At 49.5% G+C, this 18265-nt stretch overlaps 1 long non-coding RNA gene and 1 other non-coding gene across 3 annotated transcripts in view; both read left to right on the forward strand.

The window, feature by feature from the left end:
- Window positions 1-18265, forward strand: part of LOC102154180 — a 268196-nt gene that overhangs the window by 240064 nt on the left and 9867 nt on the right. For both annotated transcript variants that reach the window (XR_005386524.1, XR_005386525.1), the window contains one exon: window positions 2868-2964. This is a non-coding gene — a long non-coding RNA (uncharacterized LOC102154180). The remainder of the gene's footprint in view (window positions 1-2867; window positions 2965-18265) is intronic.
- Window positions 6113-6255, forward strand: MIR2114 (microRNA mir-2114). Its single transcript, NR_128889.1, has one exon. It is a non-coding gene; the product is annotated as a microRNA mir-2114 (primary transcript).

The following is an 18265-nucleotide window of genomic DNA, read 5'->3' on the forward strand; positions in this document are numbered from 1 at the left end:
CTTGTTGCTTCTTCCATTGTTTAGTCGGCAAGAAAGTAAGCCAATTCCAAGGGAGGGGAAGAGGTAGGAAAACCAGGTAGGATAGAAGGGGTCCGGAGTCATCAAGCACAGCAGATGGAGTCCAAAGCTCTTGACTCCTGCCCTGGCCTCGCCTGCTGCCCCTTTTCTGCAGGATGCCCCCAGTCCAGAATCTCTCAGGCACCCCCCACCTTGTCTTGGCAAAGTGGTCTTGGCACAGGGACTTAGGGTTCTATCTGTTGACACCTGAGACGAGTGTAGATACTGCTCGGACTGCCCAAGGCTGTGCAGAAGTTCCCCCAAGCTCCCCTCCTGCTTTCTCCTTGTTTCAGCTAAAGCCATCCTCTTCCTCTCTGCTCCTCTGGCTGCTGGAACGTAAGCTCCACTCCAAGGCCCTGGCTAGACATCATACCCAAACCCTGACTCAACAGCACCCCCAGACTCTGTGCCCAGAACCCCCCTGACAGGCCCTCCTTCTCCTGATGAACAGCTCCCCAGGGAGCTGTCATCAGCCGCCCCCTTGTGTCCCGCCCACTCAGGGACTTGCTGGTCCTGTCACCAGCCTCTGCACACCTGCTCCCATGGGAGCATCAGCTCAAGGGCTCCATCTCACTGTCACCACAGTGTGGGGAGGGGACAGAGCATGAACTCCGACATCAGCCCTGGGGTCACATCGTGGCTCTGCCCTCTACTTGCTCGTTACCCTGCTCTAAGCATCAGTGCCCAATGAACTCGTTCATTCCCTCCCTCAATACAAAAACCTTTATGGGTGCCAGGCACACTACAGGCTAGGGATCCAGGGTGCGAGGGGGGAGGCGAGAATAGAAACTCACAGCTTGGTCTTGTGAGGCAAGAGGCATGCAAATAATAATGATAAAAGGAGGCCGGGGCTATAATGTGGGCCCCCCCCCCCCCGTACTGTGCTCTGATGTGACTGCAGAGCTGCTACCAATTTCCCACTCTCAAGCATGATATTATAGAAGCACAGTGAAGAGCTAGGGGCTAGAGAATTCTGCAGTTGCAATAGAAAGTCATTTTTCCTGCAAGGATTTCAATAAGAAGGATTTTTTTTTTTTTGGAAGAATAACTGTGGGTGTATTTGGCTATGGCAAGCTTAGATAATCGGCTGTTCTAATGGTCAGAACAGACACGAACATCGCAGAGCCCATCCCCCGCGGCACAGAAAGCCAAAGTCAAGTCTCTGAACCACCAAAATATTGTGTGTCTGTGTCCCGGATTTTAAGATGCTGTGACGGCTAAGATGCAAATAATCTGATTGGAGTTTTTCAGGAAGAAATAAAGCGACAGCAAAACTACATTCCAAGTGGCCACAGATAGTGGCGAGTGCCACAGCATTTATGCGTGAGAAGGCACGGGCTCTGAAAATTCCCTTGGGGGTGCACCCCCCACCCACAAAGGTCGGGGCCCTGAGGTGCCACCAGCCTCTCCACTAGCCCAGGGCCTCATCTACCAGTCACAGGAGACACTGTCGCCCTCTCCCACCTCCACCTCCCAACTGCTATCATAACCGGTCGCAAGCTGCGTGATGCCACTCTGCATCCTAGCCATGCTTGGCTTTTCCGTCCCATGGGAGTCATGACAGGAGACATGCTCACGTGCACAGGGGTGACTCGGGGCCAGGAACAGTTTCATCCTCCACCCCCGGGAGGGGTCCGAGGCCTGGACCGCTGGAGCAGCTGACACATGGCAGGGAAGCAAGCAGGGCAAGAACAATATTTAGCCAGAGAGCTGACAAGATTGGTGGTTGACCGGCTGTGGGGAGAAAAGAGATCTGGGAGTGCCCAGGTTTCCGGGCAATTGCTGAGACATGTACCCCAGGAGAGAGGGAAAAAAAGGTGCCAGGTAAGATAACTGCAGGGCCGGATCCACCAGTGCATGGAGTGGGTGCTGAGGCGCCTGCTTTCCTGGGATCCAGCTCCACAGGGTTTGGGGAGGAGCCCGGAGGCTCAGAGTTGCTGGGCTGGGCTGGCCAGGGGACATCTCCGCGGGGCCACCTCTGGGGTTGGAAATTCCTCTTCACTTTCCTGAATCCATCAGCAGCCCAGCAAGTGCCCCCGAGCCACTCTGATCTTCCAGGCCTAAGGCGGCTGTGCAGTCCCATAGCCTGGGCCCCCCCCCCCCCCGCCAGGGTCCCCGGCCCTGCACCCCGGGGCCAAGGGAAGGGTCCCATCTGCCCTCGGCTGATGCTCCGAAGTGTTAGCTTAGGGACTGGTGGTGGTTTCTGGTCGGTTCTTTCTTCTCCCTCCTCTTTCCCTCTGCCTCTCCGAGGAGCGTACACTGGCTTCCTGTGGCTGCCCTAACAAATGACCCCAAACTTGGAGGCTCAAAACAACAGAAATGTATTCATTTATGCAGAAATGTATGGATGGATGAGTGAGTGGATGGATGCATGGATGGATTCTCTCCCAGTTCTGGAGGCCGGAGTAGAAATCAAGGTGTCTGCAGGGCCCTGCTCCCTCTGAAGGCTCCGAGGAAGAATCTCCCATCACCTCTTGGTTTCTGGTGGCCCCCAAAGGCCCTTAGCTTGTGGCTGCATCCCCCAATCTCTGCCCCCAGCTTTCCAGCCCCTTCTTCCCTGTGTGCTTTAAATCTCCTTCTTTCCCTCTCTTATAACGCCTGTCATTGGGTTTAGGGGCCTCCTGGATAATCCAGACCATCTCATCTGGAGATCCTTCACTTCATTGCATCTACACAGACCCTTTTTCAAATAAGTTCATGTTCACAGGTTCCAGGCAGGCGTATCTTTTGGAGGCCACCGTTCTACACACCATAGTATGACTATTAGGATTCCCTGTCAACCCCAAGGTCACAGGCCATGTCCCCCACAGGACACTCAGAGCCAAGTGCCCACAGCCACGCCAGGAAGCAAGACCACAGCTTGTTCGACTCTCGAGTAGTCATCGGGAAAGCGGCCCTGGAAGTCAGGTGAGAGGGAGACTCTTCCCCTGTTTTCAGCAGGTGTTGAGAGGGCATCTGCCATGTACCAGTGCGTGTTGCTGGGGCCCTGAAGGAAAGGCCCCTCCAGGGAGCCACTGGTGTCTTGGGCTCCTGCTCCTGCCTTTGGGGCTGCCCAGACTCCTCCTTGGGGACTCTTTCATTGTCCTATTGGGGCCAGAGGCACATGCCAGCCAGAGGCAGCAGGCCCCAAAGCACAGAGGGTCCCCACCCTGACCCCAGGACGAAAGACCCCGGAGGAGTACTACCCTGTCACTTCAGGCCACTTTACTGAGATCTGCGGGCCAAGGTGTGCCTGAGCCAGTACGAAGCGGCACAGAGCGGGATGTGGAGGTGTTTTGCGACCTGCAAAGGGCCCTGCAGGAGGCATTCATTGAAATGCGGGGCCATTCCTCCCACCTGTGTGGCCAAGGGGCCAGGACTGATCTGTCTCAGGCCTAGGATGGGGCTAACCACCGCCCCTCCTGCTGGGAGGGCTGGAGGTGGAAGGCACTGGGAGGGGAGCCCATGCGAAGCTTGGCCCCCTCAACTCATTTCTGAGAAGTAGTGATGGAACAGAACATGAGAAAGACCATGTCTTTCACCAGAGGGGGGAGGGGACAACCCAGTGACCAATTTCGGTGATTAGCTGCAAGAAGAGGGCCCTTTATTCCAGGCGTGTGTATGCCTTTTAATTTCCTCTTGTGGGCTCCTGAGGGGGCCCGGTAACCATGCAATTGGTATTCCTCGCAGGCCTCAGAGGATGCGGGCACTCTCTCGGAGCCGGCTCCAGGTGGTACCGAGTGCCACCTGCACTCCCCGCTTCCCCATTAAGTGCTCCGCACAAACCTGCCCTGGGCAGGGGAGGGGAGGTGGCGGGCGGGGACTGGGTCTGCCCAGGGGCTCGAGCGGGTCTCCTCCCGGTCTGGAGGCAGCGGTGGCAGCAGCAGCAGCAGCAGCAGCAGCAGCGAGGTCCGAGTTGAAGTTGGCACCTTCTAGCTTTGTGGGAAACAACATAAAAACGTACTATTAGTGGTAAAGGGACCTGGTCCCCTTAAGCAATTGAAGGCACACAAGTTACAAAGCAGACCAATTAAGGGCTGGTGATTTGCATTACAAGGAGACCCTTTGCTCCAGAAAAGGAGTTCTCCAGGGGCTGCTGTAGACGGAGCCCCAGGGGGCTTGAAGATTCCATTTGCTGTACCGGGTTTCTGCCCACAACTGGGCCGCTGGCTCCGCACTCTGTGGTGTCCACCCCGCGCCTCTGTATGACTTCTGACCAGCCTACCGGGTCCAAGATGTGCCCCACGGCCTGGGCCCCGCCAGCCCCCTGGCCAGCATACTGGCCAGCATGCACACACCCCTTCTTTGCCAGGCCCTGGCAGTTTCTCCAAAACAGTGTGGTTCCTCCCTGGGCTGGCACCTGGCTTTGCAGATGAACAGAGTGGCCAAGCGTGGGGGGGAGGGGGCTGAGCAGGGAGGGGGCTGGGGGGCTGCAGGAGTGGGGCATGGGACACCTGAATTTCTGTGCCCCTGAGCCACCTGCAAGTGGCAGGGCATGTTCCCTCTTTGAAGCCTTAGTGTCCACCTCTGTAGAACGAGGGCACTTGCAGCTTCTCCATTTCAGAAACTCCACCCCTGAGCTGGCGGGGTGGCCCTGGGGATGTCCTTGGCCTACTAAGTGGGAGAAGGACATTGCCCTGGGTCATGCCTAGACTAACAGTGACGGGGAAACATGAAATGCATCTGGAAAGTCGTTTCGAAATTGTGATGTTTACAGACGCTGGAGACATGGAGGGAGGGTGGTGGCCAGTGTCCTCCTAGAAAGGGCATCTTAAAAGTTACCTGCGCGCCATCTAAGCACTCAGATGGTCTGAAATCTAAAAGACGGTCTGAAAGCTCAGTGGGTGAGGTGGTTCACCGATCAGCTTGGCGGGCTCCGAGATGTTTCCAGTCCAGTCACTGCTCTGTGAAGAAAGCTCCTTGCCCTGCGGGGTAAAATTCAGGAAGCAGTAGATTCCCAACATGCAAAGCTTGAGTGTCACAGAGCTTGAATGGACTGGAGATCAGAATGTAGTAGGGGCTTAAGAGAATGACTTGGAAGTGCCCAATAGAAATAGAATTTTCGAATAAGAGTTAATTTTGGGGGGCGCCTGGGTGGCTCAGTCGGTGAAGCTTCCAGCTCTTGATTTCCGCTCAGGTCAGGATGTCAGGTTCGTGGGACTGAGCCCCGCGCTGGGGGCTCCACGCAGCACATGGAGGCTGCTTAGGACGCTGCTTAGGACTCTCCTTCCACCGCTGCCCACACCCCCCTGCTTGTGCATGTGCGCTCTCTCTCTCTCTCTCTAAAAAAATGGATTTTTCAAACTTGCCCAGGTTCTGGGACTCACAAAGTAAAGATGCTGGGGTTACTGGGGGTGGCGGTGGTAGCAGTGCTTTCTTTGTCCCTGCTCCCCCTCACCATTGCTGAGACTGAGCAGTTCGTAGACACTCTAAAGATGCAGACACCTGTCAAAGTTGTTCTGGCAAGTTCTGAAATCCAGGTGTCAACCAGGGGGTTGTCGGAGCTAGGAATGTGAGGGCTAAAAAATGGGCCAGGAAAAAAAGGCCAAGGAGGAAAAACAAGAACAGAGAAAGAAGCTAAGAGGAGGGGAGACCGGGAGGTGAGAGTGGAGAAGGAATGCTGTCAGTTCCTGGTGATTTTAATTTTCACATCGCCAAGTGCCACCCGGGTGTCTCCCATGACACTTTCCCGTGCCACTTACTGTGGCTCCTGGGAAGGACCTCAGGGAGGGAGGGAAGAGTGAGTTAGGGAAGAGTGTGGAAGGGAAGACTCTTCCCTCCCAGCCCGATCTGCCGATGTGCCTCTGTTAGGCCACAGAGGAAGGAAGAGCCTCCAAGAGTTGCCAAAGGTCTCCTCTCTCCAAGGGCAGTGGCTCATTTCCACGGCCACCAGAGTGAGAACACTGTCCCTAGCTGCCCTCCTGGACCGTGCTCACCTCAGTGCCACAGGGCCCGGAGTCAGACGGAAGCTGCCTTGGGTTGGTGGGGACACCCAGGCAGGGTTCAGGGAAGAAGGCAGTGCCGGAGTCCAGAAGTCACTGGTCCTGTCTGGGTCAGCAAGGGCCTGACTCTCCCAAACCCTCGGGCCAAAGGACATGCCACGGCCTCCAGGCTTCTAGTCCCTTCCTTGAAGGATCGGCAAGTCACACGCAGAGCCTCAAGCAAGGGACTTCCAGCTGGTGGCTTCCAGCAGCTTCCTGCTCCTGAACCACCATCGTCTCCCCCTGAAGTCCCACCATCCTTCGCCCCTGACCCACGCAGGCCTTGGGGAGGCTCTGCCTCCATCTGTGGGGGGAGCCCTGGCCTCTGCCAGCTTTGCCACTAGGCAGCCCTATCGGTTTCCCTCGGCTGCTGTAACAAATTACCACCCGCCTGGTGGCTTCCCACAAGGCAGATTTACTCGCGGACAGTCCTGGAGGGTGGAAGGCCACAGTTGGTCCCACTTGGCTAAAGTCCAGGTGTCAGCTGGGCTGCTTGCCTCTGAAGCCCATCAGGAGAGAATCAGTCTCCTCGCCCTTTGTGGCTTCATGGATGTGCGTCCCCGCTGTCTCCGCTTTTGGCATCACAGGCTCTTTCCCTGTCCTCTCTGCCCCTCCCCATGAGGATGCTTGTGATGGCATTTAGGGCCCACCCAGAGAGTCCAGGGGGATCTCTCCTTCTCGGGATCCTTCGTCATATCCACAGGGTCCCCTTTGCTGTATAGTATTCGTGGTTTCCAGAGACCAGGACACCGATCTTTGCGGAGGCCAGCCTGCCACACCAAGTGTGGGTCTCTGGGCAACTGAGTCAGCTCGCCTCTCTGACCCAGGCTTGTTTGCGGACCTCTTGGTTCAGGGAAGACGGCAGATGTTGGCACTTTAGAGACCTTCTAGTGAAGACTCCTGTAACTGGGGGCTGCTTCTTCTATGAAGCTGAGGGCCACTCAGTTGGGCCATCCCCGGCCTCCCCAGGTTTGCCTTGAGTGCACTCCAGGTGGAACTCGGCCCCCAGCCGACTGACTCCTTCTGCCCTGTCCCAACGAGTGACAGTGCAGACTGGAAGGTCCTTGGGTGGGTGGCAGCCATTCTGGCTGTGATCCCAGGCACTGGCAAGTGATCATCTCAGTTGTCCAAACTTTCTCTTCCCAATGTGCCGTGGGGTGGTTCCAGGGAGATCCACATGGATATAAATAGGATCAGGAGTGCCAAGCCCTGTTTGTCCTCTGAGTGGCACTCAAAGGAGTCCGTGCTTGTCCCCTCTTTGCTGCCTTGGGACCCGGCCACAGCAGCAAGGCACAAGTGCCCCTTGGCATTGGTCCTATCCCGGGCCTCTGCCAGTTTCTGGTGGATGGGACCCAACCATCAGCCCCAGGATCGGTGGGGGGAATGTGGCCGCTATTCCCCAAGGCAGCCTGGCTTCCAAGGAGGTGGCTTCCACTTGGTGTGCTGCCCTGCCTGGTTCAAGTCTGCAGCCTCTTCCCGAAGGGCTGTGATGTCTTAGGAGCATCCCACGATTTCCCAGGGCCTTCTCCAGCCATCTGCGTGGCTGGGACGCCTGAAAGCCCCAAGGAAGGGTAGGATGGTGACACTCTTTCTATTTTATAGATGAGAGGATGGAGCCAGGGGGAACTAACTTGCCCAGGTCTCTCTCTCTCTCTCTCTCTCTCTCTCTCTCACACACACACACACACACACACACACACATATGGGGAACTGGCAGCAGAAGCCCCCTTGCCCAAACTCAAGTCTTGGGATTGCAGGCTCTGCACTCGAGGTACCTCTACCCTCTCTCTGAATGCAGGAGGCTACACAGCAATGTTGGCCAGGCATTATCAGATTATTCTCCTGTGTCCTTCTGAACACAGTTCCACGGCAGACCCTTAGGCACTCCATGGCGGCCCCGCTGCTTAGAAAGCCCACTCCACGTGCCATGCCAAATGACCTTGATGTAGGAATTGGTCACTCTGTTTCTCTAACAGGAATCCGAATGCACATTTTGCGTACCTATTTGCCTGTTTCCATTGGTCTTTGCTTTGTTTTTTCTTTGTGAACTATATAAGGCCCATCTGCACCAGTTACGGAACCTGAGCTGTAGATAGACACAGTCATGTCTCATGTTGGTGGCCTGACCCCCAAGGCAGGTAAGGATGCTAGAAATAAAATGACTCACTTCCATCAGGATTTGGGGGTGAGAAAGCAGCCCCCTCCCAAAGCAAGTTTAAGCATCAGTGTCCAGACACACCTTGAGGGATGCCAGGACACCTGGTCTGGGACCTGATTTAGTTAATTCCAGAGCAGCAGTTTACACACTGTGGGCAGGGACCCCTAAGGGCAGCTGCCTTTTCTATTCGCCTTCAACAACTGCACGGTGAGCTTTTTCTAGAGGCAGCACAGGGAATATCACAGCAGCCTGGATGCACGAGCAGATACAAGAATGCAGCCGTCTTCTGTTGAGCATGACATTGAAGAGATTTGCAAAAATGTAAAACGATGTCACTTTCCTCAGTGGTCATTTTCCTTTTTGGATAATATAGTATTTATGTTAACATTCAATGGGTACATTATTGTTGTTTTAAAATGAGTTAATAGATAATTTAAAGTTTGCTCAGTCTAAATTCTGAAATTTGTAAATATCGAGAGAGAGAAAGAATCGTCATAACCAAGAGTCCTGTGAAGTCCTTGATAATTGTTGGAATGTAAAGGGACCCTGAGGCCAATAAGTTTGAGAACTGCTCTCCTTGAAATCAAGTGACACTCTCATTGGACATTTGGGGACACTATGTGGAGCAGGAAATATCCCAAGGCCTCCTGGTGCCTTATTGACAGAAACAGGATTCAATCCAGGTCTTTTGAGTGCCCAAGCCTTGATTTCCAGGGCATTTTTTTAAAAGCTTCAGCAACTTGGCTTGACGGCAAAGGCCTAGCTAAACCAAGGTTTCCAGGTATTTGAATCTCCAGTGAGTCTAAGCTCTCTAGCCACAAGGTAGAGGATTTTACTCCTCACACACCACCTTGAAGAGTTAAGGTAAGGAGAGAAACTCGCTTAGACCATGCGACGAGCCAGGGGCCTCGTAGAACCACGATCGAGGCTTCAATTGCTCTTATACCAGGGACTCTGGCCAAGCAGAAGAGAGCCTCCCCAGGCCAACAAAAAGTATTAAAGTTAGTCAGGGCTCATCATTGAACTTTGCAGACTCTTGAAAAGGTTGAGTGCCCAGACATCAGCCGGCTCCCCAACCCTGTCCACAAGAGATTTCAGTTCCAGCTTACCTCCCATCTTCAAGTTGCTCCTGCACCTGCACAGAGTACCTGAAACCCAGGTAGTTCCCCTAACCGCCCTTGTTCTTTCATCACCATCCAGGCCACCGCGATGCAACCCGTGTGCACAGACTATTAAAAAGTGCTGTCTTCATGCTCCATGGGCCCTTCAATCAAACCCCATTTCTTTTATTTTAGTAGCACTGGTGCCCTTGTGTTATTCCAGACATCAGATTGTCTGAGCTATGGAATTGACATTCGTTCTCTATGAATTGATACTGGAAAGTGAGAGGGGAGGGGCTGTGACTTGGGTGCTGTTGGCGGGTGTTAGTAATGAAACCCCAGCCCTGCACTCGTTACACACAGTGGCTTTCAAACAAGCTTGACATTGCTCGCTGGTGCTCTTCCAACCCATTTGCAAACTGAGAAGGGAGCTGTTGAATCTTGCTTTGCAATAGACTTCTGCGGCATCCTTTTCGGGGAGTCTCCAATTTCCCAGTCCTGGCAGTGGGTCAGGTAGAGGGCTCAGCACTGCTGGGAGGGCTAGCCAAGGAAGGAAGGAGAGCAGGCTCTGGAGGAGGAGGGCCCCACAACTCTGCTCTTCACCCTCTCCCCGACACGTATCATTAACTATTAACCAAGAACCATCATTTTTGTGGATTTGTCACAATTGCCTTCTACAACTGGCTTCCTTGGTGCTGTGCTAATTATCCATATGTGCTCTGAGGCACATTTGTGAATGCCAATCATTTATTTCCAATTTACATAATCACGGAGGGCTGTTGATAACATAGAAATGCTTCGGAGTCAATGCATTAGCATTTGCCTCCAGATCATTTTACGCTCTGGCTTGACAAGTTCATTCCTCTCATAAATGAATTTAACCTTTTGCATCCCTGGAGCAGCCAGGGAAACTGCCCGTGTCTCTTCAAGGGCCATTTGTCTCACATGACGTCTCAAGTTAGGTGCTCTCTTGTGCTTAGAGGTTTCTTTTGCTTATATTCAAACCCCCCCCCCCCAAAAAACAAAAAAGTGACAACTTCCAAAGCTGACAGAAGAAGAAACAGAAAATTTGAGTAGTCCAGTATCTATCAATGAAGTTGCAAATTAGTTAAAAACCATCCTGCAAAGAACCCCCACTTGTGTATCCTTCTAAGCACTTAAGGAAGAAATAACTCTAGTTTTACATAAGCTCTTGCAGAGTATAGAAAAGGGGGAGCACCCCCTTTCCTGATGAAATCACTGTGACCTTGACTCCAAGGTTACAGTGGCACCCAGCCAGAGGCACCTGGCTGGTTCAGTCACTAGAGCATGTAAGTCTTAGTTTCAGGGTCATGATTTCAAGCCCCATGTTGGGCGTGGGGCCTACTTAAAAAAAAAGAAGAGGAAAAAAAAAAAAGAAGAGGAAAAAAATGTTAGCTCATCAAATCCAATATATATATATGTACACCTATAATATGAATCTATATATGTGTTTATATACACACATAAATATATACATATAGATATATCCCCATTTAAATTACACTTGTGTATATATATGTCCATGCATATGTATTCATATATATTTATTGTCCCATTTGTGTGTGTGTATGTGTGTGTGTGTGTGTTTGTGTAGACAGAAAAAAAGGAAAAGAGGGAGCACTTCATATTCATGATGTTTTCAGGAATCACCTCCTTGTACTCCAATACTTAACCCCGTGTCTGCTTCTAGGGAAAAATATTTTAATTCAACAACCAATTGAGTTTTATTCTAGGTATGCAAGGGTGGCTTAATATTAGAAAATCAATCCATCTGATTAATCATATTAACAGGAAAAAGGGAGAAAATCATAGAATTATTTAAATATACCCAGAAAAAGCATTTGACAACATTCACAGGTGTCCATGGTCAAGCAAATGAACAAACAAAAATCTCTTCACAAATGAGGAATAGAAGAGAACTTTCTAGTCAGATAAAAGGAAGCTACAAATGCTATAGCAACCATCATAATCAACAGTGAAATGTTAGAATCTTTACCCATAGATTGGGAATGAGAAAAGGTTGTCCACTATCCTCACTTCCATTCTACATTGTACCAGGGGTCCAATCTTGTTTAATAGAAAATAAATAAATCTATTGACAAGCTACATGATTGCATACATAATAAATCCAATAAAATCTATAAACTATTAGAATTTGTAAAATAGCAGGATACAAAGTCTATATATAGGACTTTCCTTGATAGGAATCAGTTACATTTTCATATATCAGCAACAAGTAAATAGCAGATAAAATGAGAAAAGAAGGCAGCCTGGGTGGCTCAGCAGTTTAGCGCCGCCTTCAATCCAGGGCCTGATCATGGAGACCTGGGATTGAGTCCCACGTTGGGCTCCCCGCATGGAGCCTGCTTCTCCCTCTGCCTGTGTCTCTGCCTCTCTCTCTCTCTGTGTCTCTCATGAATAAATAAATAAAATCTTCTAAAAAATTGAGAAAAGATGCCACTTACAATATCAAAAAGCATCAAATACCTAAGACTAAACCCTAGAAATAAATGAAAGATGTCTGAAACTTCTACCCAGAAAATAAGAAAACATCATTGAAAGACATTAAGAAAATCTAAATAAAAGGAGGGATATGCTATTAGTAAGGGGCTGGAACACCAAATATCGTAAATATATACACTTTCCTCACATTACCTCATAGATTTGACTCAATCCTAATAAAGATCCAAGCCCGCTTAAAAGTTCTTTTTAACATTGCTAGATATCAAAAATTCTATAATAATAAGACAATGTGACATTGATGCAAGGACAGTTAGAAGTCAATTTGAAAATGGAACAGAATGGAGTCCAGAAACAGACCCACACATAGATCATTAGTTGATTACGAAGAAGAGCGTCTCTTCAATAAATGATTATGGGCCAATTGAATGTCATATGGAAAAAGTACAGTGTGACTCGTTCTTCATGTTACATACCCAAACCAATTCTAGGTGAAGTGTAAACAGTAGCTCACATGGGACACTGAATGCACAAACCATATTAAATATATAATACATTAGACTGCATTAAAATTATCAACTTTTGTTTATCAAAACAAAACATTTATTTTTATTTTTTTTAATTTATTTTTTATTGGTGTTCAATTTACTAACATACAGAATAACACCCAGTGCCCGTCACCCATTCACTCCCACCCCCCGCCCTCCTCCCCTTCTACCACCCCTAGTTCGTTTCCCAGAGTTAGCAGTCTTTACGTTCTGTCTCCCTTTCTGGTATTTCCCACACATTTCTTCTCCCTTCCCTTATATTCCCTTTCACTATTATTTATATTCCCCAAATGAATGAGAACATATAATGTTTGTCCTTCTCCGACTGACTTACTTCACTCAGCATAATACCCTCCAGTTCCATCCACGTTGAAGCAAATGGTGGGTATTTGTCATTTCTAATAGCTGAGTAATATTCCATTGTATACATAAACCACATCTTCTTTATCCATTCATCTTTCGTTGGACACCGAGGCTCCTTCCACAGTTTGGCTATCGTGGCCATTGCTGCTATAAACATCGGGGTGCAGGTGTCCCGGCGTTTCATTGCATTTGTATCTTTGGGGTAAATCCCCAACAGTGCAATTGCTGGGTCGTAGGGCAGGTCTATTTTTAACTGTTTGAGGAACCTCCACACAGTTTTTCAGAGTGGCTGCACCAGTTCACATTCCCACCAACAGTGTATGAGGGTTCCCTTTTCTCCGCATCCTCTCCAACATTTGTTGTTTCCTGCCTTGTTAATTTTCCCCATTCTCACTGGTGTGAGGTGGTATCTCATTGTGGTTTTGATTTGTATTTCCCTGATGGCAAGTGATGCAGAGCATTTTCTCATATGCATGTTGGCCATGTCTATGTCTTCCTCTGTGAGATTTCTGTTCATGTCTTTTGCCCATTTCATGATTGGATTGTTTGTTTCTTTGGTGTTGAGTTTAATAAGTTCTTTATAGATCTTGGAAACTAGCCCTTTATCTGATATGTCATTTGCAAATATCTTCTCCCATTCTGTAGGTTGTCTTTGAGTTTCAAAACAAAACATTTAGAGTGGAAAAGCAGTGAGAAGATACTTGCAATATATATATTTAGGTTCTTTGCCAATTTTTCTATTTAAGTGTCTGTCTTGGGGTGCCTGGGTGGCTCAGTAGGTTAGGCATCTGCCTTAGGCTCAGGTCCTGATCCCAGGGTGCTGGGATCAGTAGCCCTGCATTGTCAGGCTCCCTGCTTAGCGGGGAGTATGCTTCTCCCACTCCCTCTGCTGTTCATCCCTCCCACCCATCCCCCTGCCACTTGTGCTCTCTAGCTCTCTCTCCTTCTCTGTTAAATAAATAAATAAAATCTTTTTTAAAAAATAAAGCAAAATTTAAAAAAAAGAAGTGTCCATCTTTTTCATATTGATTTATAGGCATTCTTTATATATTATACATTTTTTATTTATCAATGAGAGAGAGAGAGAGAGAGAGGCAGAGACACAGGCAGAGGGAGAAGCAGACTCAATGCAGGGAGCCTGATGAGGGACTCGATCTTGGGACTCCAGGATCACGCCCCAGCCCAAAGGCAGGTGCTAAACCACTGATCCACCCAGGGATCCCCTATATTATACATTTTAGAGAGTTCTCTGAGCTATATGTCCAGAATATATATCCAAACAACTTTCTAAAATATATAAAGAGATCCTACAAAGTAATAAGAAAACACAGATACCCCAATAGAAAATGTGGCGAAGGACCTGAATCAACATTTCACAAAAGAGCCAATCCAAATGACCAAAGGATGTGCAACCTCTGGATCCAACAGAAAATGCAAATTACAGCTCCCGTAGGATACCAGTAGTAGACTCTGTAGTGTGCTTCCCAGACTCCCCTTCAGGACTGAAGCACTCAATCAGAGTGTTGACAGTTGGCGGCTCTCAGATGAGGTTCCCCCTCCCAGTGATTGCTTTCAGCTGAAAAGAGCCACCAGGCCTGAGGCCACCTCATCTCCCCAGGAGAAGTGTGCATCAGATGACTGGTTGTGATGAATTGCAAGACTCCACCCCTGGCCCCAATTTGGGACAATTCTGAAGGGTTATCCTGGCTACATATGTAGACCAATCGGGCCACTCATATTCTGCTGGTGGAAATGTAAATTGTAGAACCACTTTGGAAAACACTATGGCGATACAGCCATGTCTGCTATAGCTGGACATACACGGTGCACCAATTCCACCAACAGTAATGCGTATGTGCGCTTACCAGGAGACATGGACACAAATGTTCATAAACAATGTTCATACCACCCAAACTGGGAATGACCAAAATATTCATCAGGTGCAGAATGGGTAAGTAATCCATGAGGTATGCATGGACAAATCTCACAAACATAAGGCTGAGTCAAATAAACCAGGCACAAAAAAAGCAAGTTCTTTCTGATTCCATTTAAGTGAAGTACAAAAATAAGCAAACGCTGGTAGGATTCGCATAGCAGTTACCACTGGGGGGTGGTGGTGGAGTGGGATTAGTGATCATGAGGGGGTACCACGGGGGCTTGGGAGGAGCACCCGTGTTCCACTTCGCAATCTGGTCTTGGTTCCACAACTGTGCTTACTTGTAAAATGTATTTAATACACACCCGATATGGACACTTTTCTGTTTATAGTACTTTAAGAAAACAATCTTGGCCTTCTCCGATTGACTTATTTCACTCAGCATAATACCTTCCAAACATTATATGGTCTCATTCATTTGGGGAATATAAATAATAGTGAAAGGGAATAAAGGAGAAAGGAGGAAAAATAAGTGAGAAATATCAGAAAGGGAGACAGAATATGGAAGACTCCTAACTCTGGGAAATGAACTAGGGGTGGTGGAAGGGGAGGTGGGCGGGAGGTGGGGGTGACTGAGTGGCAGGCACTGAGGTGGGCACTTGACGGGATGAGCACTGGGTGTTATTCTATATGTTGGCAAATTGAACACCAATAAAAAATAAATTTATTAAAAAAAAGAAAACACTCTTGGAAAACATAAGGAGCACATGTATATGCACACACGTGTAGCAACTGGCAGAGGCACAGGTTCCCCAAAGTGGCCTTTCGCCTGTTAACATTCAGTCTTCATTCATGGAGCCCCATGAGCCGCGTCCAGGTCAATGTTGGAAGCCCACCATGGTTCAAGGCAGGCCAGCGTCAACAGTTGAGATTGTTCGGGCTCCCTCCCCTATGCACCCTGACTCCTGAGGCCTGGGCTGAGCTCTGGCAGTCGGAGTGCTTGGCTGGCTAGGTGTTAGGAGAGATACTTGAACCAAATCAGAGGTTATCTATTTACCTGCCTTGGCCTTTTGGTGGGCGACATGGTGGAGGGCAGGGTGGGGGCAGGCATGGTTTTGTCGGTACTGAGTGGGTGTTAGCTTGGGAGGGGAGACAATTGTCCCTGATGAGTCAGTCGAGATACAAGCTGGGCACTTGGTGTTGATGAAAATAAAAAGCCTTCTTCTCTGCCTATTGGAAAGGTTCAGCAGGTACGCTCTTTGATAAATGGTCACAGTAATGAAATTCACACTCTTTAATCACAAAGGGCTATAACTTAATTAAAAACACATCGAGGATTGATTTGGGTTGGAGAGCTCTCCCAGTTCCTGGGCTTTATTAAATTTGGTGTTTCTTTGCTCAGCCTCATATGACATGCTTAAGTACAGAAGTCGATGGCTGAGGAACTGCCACTGTCCTGATGGGATGAACCCAGCTCTGGGTCCTCGGCAGACCAGGCTGAAACAAAAGGGGGCCTGGCTACCCAGTAAAGGGGGGGTCCAGCCTTGCAGCCTCTCCCTGCCTTTGACTACAGAGTGCTCCATGCAGGCTAGAAGAAACTGAAGTGGTCACTAATCTGAGTCCAAAGACGAGGCTCTCCTTGAACCCGCTGACTTGGGGCCCTCAGGAGAGCTCTGATGTTGGGGAAGCCAATGCTCAGAGCCATCTTGTGAGATAAGAGCTGTTGCTGTTCCCATTTTACAGCTGGGAAAACTGAGGGAGAAGAAGAATGAGTAATGACTTGTCCAGAGGGCTGTGGGTGCAAGGGCCCAGGCAGACACTGTCCAGACCCCACCCCCAGGCAGACACTCCCCCGAACACACACATACACACAGATGGACTGCCCTCATCTCTACACCTCTGCAGATATGCCTGGATACAGGCATGTCTACACACCCATGTGCACTCCCAACACACACACACACCCCTGTGCAGATAAATCCCGATGTGGACACACATTCACACACTCAACTGCACTCCCAACAGACATGCACTGAAATGCATGCACCTTCACACACCCAAACATACATACACATACCTGTGCACATCCACCTGGATAGGACACGTGTCCATACACCCATGCATATCCATTCTCCCCTGACCCCATGACGCCCTCCCCACACTCATACTTGTACAGATATGCTCAGTCACAGACATACATCTACAGACCTGTATGTGTTCACTGCCCCCCACACATGTGTATACAAACTTCAGCACCCATGCAGATGGATGAACACATACATACTGTGCATCCCCTACCTACACCCATAAAGATACATTTGAAAAAAAAAAGATACATTTGATACAGACACGCAATCAACTACCCATCCACATCCACATCACACACACATCCATACTCAGACATGCAGATGCCACCTGCTCTACACATCACGCAGATGACACCCAGGTACAAATACACACATCTGCACATCCATACCCATCCACATACCTGCAAGGCATTCATTTACATAAACTTACACACACACACACACACACACATTCACACCCAGGCAGATGCACCCAAATATAGACACATACCCACACAACCGTATACATCTGTACCCCTCACACACATACATTCATATACTACATACACCTAAACACATACACACACATACATACACACCTGTGCAGATCAACTCAGACACACATCCACACACCCATGGACATGTGTAGCCATGCATACACACCATGTGTAAATGTCCATCTATGCCCAGATACGAACACATACATACACACATATACATGCACATGTGGCATATATACACACTTCACACACACATATTGATACACTCAGGTAAAGAGAAGCACATACATATACACCCATGCACCCACACATATACATGCACATACACAACAAGCACATGTATGCGTGTGGAGGGTGTGTGTGCATATATGCAGTCACTCACATATCTAGACACACACACGTACAACAAACACATATGTGCTCGAGAACATGTACACACTCACACTCTTGCTTCCTGGGGCCATCTGTTAATGCCAAGCCCTCACTGTGCTTGCACTTTCTAGAAATCTGTGGCTGAAGGAGTGAACTAGAAGCCAAGTCTAATTAGCATAATACATGCTCCCTGCCTACCTCATCCCTAGAAACCTTGCTCATGCCCTGGCACAGCCAGCTGGCTGAGGGGGGCCCTCTCACTGCTCCTCTGAGAAAGCAGGGGGACCAGGGGCTTCCTTGGGCTGCCAGTCCACTCATCACACCAGCAGCCCTTCCTCCCGCAGAACCCATGTCACCATTCCAGGGGGGCCTGGGAGCTTTCCCGGATCAATGACATCAAGTGACAGGAGGCCAGAAGAGAACACTGGAGAAGGTGAAGCAGCTTTGGTCACACAGGGTCTTGTGGCCTTGGGATTCAGAGCCATCAGATGCCACCCAAATGTGGCAAGTAGAGGAAATCTGCAGTCAGATGTGTGCTTGTAAAGGACCCCTCTGGGGCCCCATGGAGAACGGTGAGGGGATGCCAGCTGGAAGTGAAGAGGCCAGGATGGACGCTGGCATGGTCATCCAGGCAGGAATGGGGAGCTTAGGCCAGAGTGGACTTAGAGCAACAAGCAGTGAGCTGGCTGAGTCGTCAGTGGGATGGGGCCTGAAGGGTGGGTATGAAGGGTAACATCCAGTTTCCTAGGGTGGGGGATTGGGTAGGGGCGGTAGAAATGGGAAG

Source organism: Canis lupus, chromosome X (assembly GCF_011100685.1).
Source record: "Canis lupus familiaris isolate Mischka breed German Shepherd chromosome X, alternate assembly UU_Cfam_GSD_1.0, whole genome shotgun sequence".
In the NCBI taxonomy this organism is placed as follows: domain Eukaryota; kingdom Metazoa; phylum Chordata; class Mammalia; order Carnivora; family Canidae; genus Canis; species Canis lupus.